At 33.0% G+C, this 7,697-nt stretch overlaps 1 long non-coding RNA gene across 1 annotated transcript in view; it reads right to left on the minus strand.

The window, feature by feature from the left end:
• Positions 1 to 7,083, minus strand: part of LOC107086494 — an 11,392-nt gene extending 4,309 nt beyond the window's left edge. The window contains exons 1-2 of the long non-coding RNA XR_001481313.1: positions 6,801 to 7,083; positions 3,371 to 3,553 (exon numbers count right to left, since the gene is read on the minus strand). This is a non-coding gene — a long non-coding RNA (uncharacterized LOC107086494). The remainder of the gene's footprint in view (positions 1 to 3,370; positions 3,554 to 6,800) is intronic.
• Between the last annotated feature and the right edge of the window lie 614 nt (positions 7,084 to 7,697).

Raw genomic sequence — 7,697 nt, forward strand, 5'->3', positions numbered from 1 at the left:
GATGGATGGATGGATGGATGGATGGATGGATGGATGGATGGATGGATGGATGGATGGATGGATGGATGGATGGGAACATATATCCTGATTTAGGAATGAAATTGGAAAAAAAAGCAAAAAATGTGTTAATGCAGCACCAGTCTCTATGATTATCACTAAACAGTGGGACTTCTAATTTTCTAATTGGGATTTATACAATCATTACAATATTTTAAAGATTATTTATGCACAATCTAGAAATAAAAATCAGGGATAGAAAATATGGGTTTATTTTACTTACATATTTTGTAGCATTTATGTAGATTTTGTTAGAAGTCCTATCAAAGTACTACAATCTAGATACAGGGAACAAAGTGACATTTTTAAGGCAAATATTTTTGGGGGTATTTATGCTGAAAATGACAAACGTGACAAATAAAGTGATATGAAACTACAGAGGGGAATAATAAAAGAAAAGTTTTATCAAGACAAACTCATTCACAATAAAATAAATATTGACCAGGAATTATGGGTATTTGTAGTATCCGTTCTGATGGTGATGATAATGATGTAAGCTTGAGCTAATGAGCTAATGATTAAATTTGAGATGGACAAACTGGACACAATAGGCAATTAAGATATTTTATGGTCATTACATTGATGGCTTTAAAAGTGAAAAGTAGGGAGAACTGATGTAGTGATGATCTTTGGAAAAATATCCTTTGTTATTTATGATGATGTTTTATATTACAGTTAAACTTACAAAATTAAGGATGGCTAAAATTAAATAAAGTTATAATATGATAATTTATGGTTATAGGGGTAGTTGTTTTATGTCCTAATAAGTGCCAAAAGGAAAAGGCGAAAGGGACCTAAAATTCCATCATAATATTTAGTGATATTTATAGCAGTTTAATATTAAGTCACCTTTAAACTAATCTAAACTAAGAATAAGTAAAATTTCCAAGCTATTTCTTTAAGGGTTTTATAAGAAAAATTTTATGATTTTTAACAAAGTTAACCTAGACAAGGATTAAGTGAAATTGAAAAGATTTCTATCTAAATATTTTGTGGACAAAATAAAGTCAAGATTAATCATAGAAATTAAGGATATAAACCTTAATCATCAAGACATTTTGTATTTTTCGAAAATCATCAAAAAAGTTCAACAAGGTACAGAAGGAAAAAAAAAAACAAGTGAGGAACTTTGTGAGAATAATGGAAATTTCCATTTATATCCCAACAAAAGTGATCCAAGTTATTGATGATATAAAACAAAAACTTTTAAAGTGATGATAATGTAGGTCAAAATACCAACTAAGATGGGCAAAACCTGACTTTATTACAGCATTTCATGATGATCCATGGAGGGTAATATAAATAAAAAAAGTATTGAGAAGGCAATATTAATTAATCAATTATCAACAGTTTATGATTATCCCAGGATGACTAATTGTCAACACAATGACTTTTTTTCAGTAATAACATTCCCCAAAGTGCTTGAAAAGGGAGAATATTTACTAATACATTTAACACGGTATACAATCCTAGTAAGCAATATGTGTTCTGTGTAAAATAAAGTACAAAGATTGAAAAGGCTGCTTTGGTACACCAATTACAATAAGCAGTCAGCAATTAGATTAAAAACAAAATACCTGAACAGTTGGTTGAGATCCTGATGGACCTGACAGTGGAGGATTAATTAAAAAAAGCTAAAATGATTACATAGAAATTATTAAGATTTACCATTCCCATCAAATTTAACTCCCGTATTTTACCAAAAAGTCACAACTGTCATCTCAAGTCACTTTAGTCCAATTCAAATCTAGTTATATACATACATAAAAATTATATGCATATATAAAAATGTTCCAGTGCAATCTGTTATTTTTCTGCAGAGGAGGTTTAATTTATTTCTGTGATACCTGAGAATCCCTGCATACCGTAACTGATATAATATTGCCCATACCTAATAAATATCTTCTAATTACTGACATTTCATGGTATGAATGGTTGAGGAGATAAAATAAAAAGTTCTTGTTCATACATAGGCAGGTGATGAGATGGCTGTGAAAATATCTATGATTGATTTGTATAAATGTATTTAAATTCAAGTCTTTATAAAATTAGATGTTTTTAGCTGAGGTAAATATTTTCCTTGGGTCTAATTTAATCTAAGGAGAAACTAACAAGGATGGATTCGATTTTTTTTTAAGCTTTCTCCATCTCTTCTGATTTTTTTTCCATAAATTAGACCTCAGTTACATGATTTTGGACACATGTAGGTGTCTATAGACATGTTGCTGGTTTTATTTCCAGGTTTTTAGGCTATGTCTAATGTCGTGGTTGTTATTATTCTTACTGTCACTGAAATCATGTAGCAGGTTTCTTTCAAAAAATAATATTACAACATTTTTATAATGTTGTTTTGATTTTGATATAATTGTCAGGCTGCAAATGTAAATTAAACAGCTTCTTAAGTCTACTAGAAAGTTTGATAAGGTAACAGCTAAAATTAGCTCAATAACTAGTGGAACTATCAGCATAGGTTGTGCTTGTTGCTTCCAGCTGAGTTGCTTTAAAATAGAGGTTTCTTTATAATTTTGTTTATTATGACAGGAAATGTTTTAACAACTACAAAATTTCAGTTTTTAAAGCATAGGAAAAAGTATGGCAGCCTATTTTTATGCGAGCTGAATTGCAGTGTGTGGCAGGTGTGGAAGTGGGGACTGCCACATTACTCTGTGCTGCACACAGTCTAACAAAGGTATTTAAAGACAGTGAACAGTAATGACCCTTTGTTGGAAAAAAAAAAAGGCATTCAAACTAATTTTATTAGCACCCTAGTATACCTTGAAACTATTAATTGGGCAGTTCTGACTAGTATTTACACATTTTTATGATTTTAACTGCAGCCTCTTTGGTGTGCATCCTGTACATTTAGTCTAGAGGAACCCCACACCTCAAAACACCAACTCCAACTTAAATCAGATTCAAAACTATTTCAAATTAATCATAATTTCCCAAACCTGAGTGTGGGTGTTCTGTTCTACACCTAATACATCAAGGAAAATACTATTATTGGCAACCAAAAAGTCGGTTCAGATTGGTTTGTTAAAGTCCTCACAAGGGACACAGGTGCAAACAAAACTATGAGACATATCATTATGTTGTGTCATGAGGTACAGGATAGTTTCATAAGGCGAGACAGCCTAGGCAATAGAAAAAGCAGATTGGTTGCTTCTTATGTTACAATCTCCTTACACATACTAAATAAAGATGTACAATGTACAGTCATGCCACTTCAGTTTTTACTTATTTATTTTTTTTACTGAGTTCATGTTGCTTGCTGACACACAGCTAGACAGGGTCAAGGATACATCTGACTCACCTCAGACCTCTGCTTTCCCCCCGGAGAATGGCCTGTCACTCACTTTATGGTTATGGATCATAGCTGACAGAGGCACAAAGTGAGAGCTCGATGCTGCATCAACAGCACCAACATCATCGCCAAAAAAAACCATCCTTAGTGTGACATCTTCCTCCTAGTCCACCAACACAGTTCTTTCTGCACCTAGGAAAGAAAAAAAAAACATTCAGGCACCAAGAGCTAATAATAAAGTGTCATTCAACAGGAGCAGGGGAGAGCAAAAAATAATGAAATATAGACATTTACCTTTAAATTCTGCACACTGAAGCTCAGACATAGCAAGTGTGGCAATAGAGCTGTTAGGAAGTGGCAGCCAATGCTACAAAGCTTAAAAATGACAGGGAATATTTCTTAATATAAGCCCTTTTTGCACAGACTGTGTAATAGTATAACAGCGTCAGAGTGCTGTAGAAGATAGTCTTTAATTGGTATTAGTTAGATGACAAAATAATCATATCCATAGAGATGTTTGCCTAAGAGCAAAGGGTTTTGCCTATCTGTGATCATGAGGCTTTGTTCTTTTTTCTTGATTTAAATTAGGATGGATTTTAAAACAACAGAACCCCGAACAAAGACATCAAGCACATATACATTCCATAAATAATTTAGAGACTTCCCTTTTATAAAATGACATATAGTTAGAAAAATAGATAAAGCACTTGGTCAAAATACTGCAAAAAATGCATCTAATCATTTTGAAATAAAAAATATATCAAAAACAGACTGGACAAAGAGCAGCAGCATAACTAGGCAGTTAGACTGAACACTGAATTTATATATTAATATTGTTTGGATGGCTCTTTGGAAATAATAAATCAAATTTTTAGTTTGTTATGTCAGCATAAAGAAGCTTTTAACTAACAAACAATTACATTTTGGTAGATTGTCGAGGCTGAGAGCAAAACCTACTGTAAGCGCACAATCCCCTGGCTGTAAACATCACTGCCTGGATTATGATTAAATTTAGCTAGGGACAATAAAAGTACTAAAAGTATAAATTTAATAATGTACCAAAAATAAAACACATTTGAAAAAAAGAAAATAAATTAAAATATATGGGTAAAATAAAATAAAGAAATCAACACAATCGGGTTGCATTTACATATTTTTTTAAAGATATGCTATTTTAAAATGAATAAATCTGTAATTTAGCTCAGTACCTTTTAAAACAGAATATTTTTTTGCAAAATAACTCAACACAACATGGAACTGTAGCGAGAGCGCCATAAAAGTAAGTTAGTGTTTGAGTTTTAAGGTTTTGTTACAGGTTTCGTGTTTTTTGGCAGCATTAGATTTACCCATCACATGCATAGTAGGTACATATGTATGGCAAAATTCTGTTGAATTTTAGAAAAATTCAATAGAATTTTGCCATACATATGTACTAAATTTGAACAAATTTAGATGTTATTCCTTTAGACTAAAGTCTGGACCAAAATGGTTGCATTTCCAACCAAAAAATAAGGTTCTGGTTGCTGAGTTGGCGTACGAGGCGAGCTGAGGCTCAGCCGACCGTGCTGTAGCTCACAGAGGTGGGCGTCTCCCTGTTTTTTTCTTCTACCCTCTCACTCATTTTGCTGCATGCTGCCATTTTAACTCACTCCTGAGTGGCAAGCCAGAGGGCGTGGTTGATGTTGGCGACGGCCATGATGATGGAATCACCATAGCAACTCCTGGGCAGAAGCTTCATCATCCATAAGGTCCTAATGCTACATTATGGTTCAGATCCAAACTTGGGGGCGGCGTATTACAGGATTCGCATGTGATGTCACTGATGGTTTGATTTTTTTTTTAGAAAATAAAAATACTTATTATGCTGTCCTAATTTCATATTTGCTTGTTAAGGTTCAAAATATTCAAATATTTATACTCATTTTAAGTTTCTACTTCAGTTTCTTCTTTTAAAACTATCAATTTGAGTATTTTTTACAAATTAAAAGCAAACCTCTGAAACTTTTAGTCTCTTTCTCTCACCAACTGAAAACAACTAAATAAAACAGCTAAGGTATTCAGAGTGAAGACATTGAATCCAGTGTCTTATATAATCAGACAGAAGTTTAAGTGTTGCACAAATATATAAATTTGTTACTGAACATTAATGCATAAATATAAAAGGTGTGCCTGAAAAGCTAAATTAAAACTCCTCTAATTTGCCATTTTGAACAGTAAGGTGATCATTAAATTAAAATGAGTATCTGTTTTTTAAAGGTTTAGGCTTTGAAACATGTGAATGCATGTTGGTGCTCATCCTCAAGGATCACGTGTATAATAACAAAAAAATGAACAATTATTTGGCAGATAATTGCTTTCTAAAACATCAATCCTCAAAATTTGAAAAACAAATAAACATATGCTCTAACTGTCTTAAAAAAATCATTAATAATGCCACATTTGATGTCAATCCTAACGATTTGTTCAAAATAAATGTAACTGAGCCATAACTGAACCATGCATTTCTATTCTAATTTGGCCTTTAAGCTAATAATCATGACTTCCTGTTTCTCTTAGGTATAAATATGGTTTAACAAAGAAACATTTTTCTTAGCCACTCGTTAAAATGGTTAAAACAATTAAAAGAATCAAAAGAAAGAAATTATAATTTAAAGGTATCTTTTCTCACAACAGTATAATCTTACACAGAAAATTGTAGAAAATCTAACTTTCATTTGGGTATGGTAATTTAGTTAAAAATGTTGGAAAGACAGGAGATTTTGCTTTTTAATAACATTATATACTATAATTGCTTTGATAGGAACTATAACTATTCTTATAAGGTAAACTACCGTAACCTAAACCTTTTAAATATACTTATATATACTTATAAATATATAAGGAATATTTTTAAGTTGGTCATTAAAGATCTTTGACTTAGTAATTCTTGAACTTCTGTTTTTATTAAGTACAAAACTAATTTGAGAGAGGCCAATTTATCTTAGTCACTTGTGCTTTTTGATCAAAGTAAATAATCTTTTCTTACAAAAGCACAATTGAATGCTGAAATTTTAAAAGGTCTAAACTCAAATTTTACTACTTATATTCAATGGGAAGCAAGAAACCACTGTTTCAATAAAGATTACTTTTCAACACAATATTCCAATAAAGTAAGGAAAATTTGTAATAATTTTCATACAGCAGAAAATTAAAACAAAAACAAATCCTAATGGCCTAAATTTGTATTTAGACACTTATCAAAAAAAAAAAAACAGAAACAATTTTTACAAAAGTTGAAACTGTGACACAATCTTGAACAAGGATCAAAGTTTATCTTGCTATCAAACACCGTGAACAGGATAGAGAGAAAAAGCATATGAAAATGAGAGTCTTCAAGGCTCCATAGCAACTATCTTTTTTATTTTATTTTACAATAACATAAGATATAGAGGCTACTTACTACAAACAGGAGAATAAAACTCCGCAAACCCATCCAGATGGCAGTCCAGTGAAATACTTATCAAATCCTGCATTAACAGAGTTTCTCATGATGAAGAACAACAAATTTGTTTTTAAGCATGAGGCAATAAATTCATGCCTGTGGTCTTTCTTAGCAGCATGTGTTTAATGTGGGTTACATCCATATGCAGCCCCACGTCCCCAACTCCAACTCTGAAAATTATAAAGAAAAAAAACTGTCTTCCTTGACTGACCATGGCATCTCCTAACCAACTATGTTTGAGGTCAAAGTTCATTATATCCCTTGGCAACACCACAGCAACAAGAAACAACGGTGTCTAGACAGGTCATGATGCCCCCCTCCCTTTCCCCAGCAGTGCCAACACCCCCACCAATCCTGGCTCCTTCCGGAAGGAGGTGTCAGTGGCAGCCAAGTACAGGGTAAACAGGGCACGGTGCAGGGGAGGGGGGTGGCCTTTGGCCCGCATGGGGTCATATCAGCACCTCCACCCTCCATTGATCAAAGATGAGGATCCTCCATACCAGGATCTTGGTCAAAAGAGGGCAGGGTCAGGAGATGAACCCTGCGTTTCTGTAATCTAGACGTGTCCAGGCTCAATTGTCTTCTTTCACGCCTCAAAATGGACCCTTCCGGTGCTACTGATTACATTAGGGAGGACACCTTTTTTTTTTTTTTTTTGTCAGGGGCTTTCAGACAAAGAAGCTCTTCCATGCTCCTTGCCATCTGGTCCCCAAAATAACAGAAAAGGTCCAAGGAAAGAGAGAGAAAAAAAGAAAAAACTAAAAAAAAAGATCCCTGCAAGCACACAGCTTTAAATGAAAAAAAAAAAAAAAACTGTTTGAATAGATGGGATGGCTTGACAAGAAAGCAAACATA

Source organism: Cyprinodon variegatus, unplaced genomic scaffold (assembly GCF_000732505.1).
Source record: "Cyprinodon variegatus isolate N-32 unplaced genomic scaffold, C_variegatus-1.0 Scaffold154, whole genome shotgun sequence".
In the NCBI taxonomy this organism is placed as follows: Eukaryota; Metazoa; Chordata; class Actinopteri; order Cyprinodontiformes; family Cyprinodontidae; genus Cyprinodon; species Cyprinodon variegatus.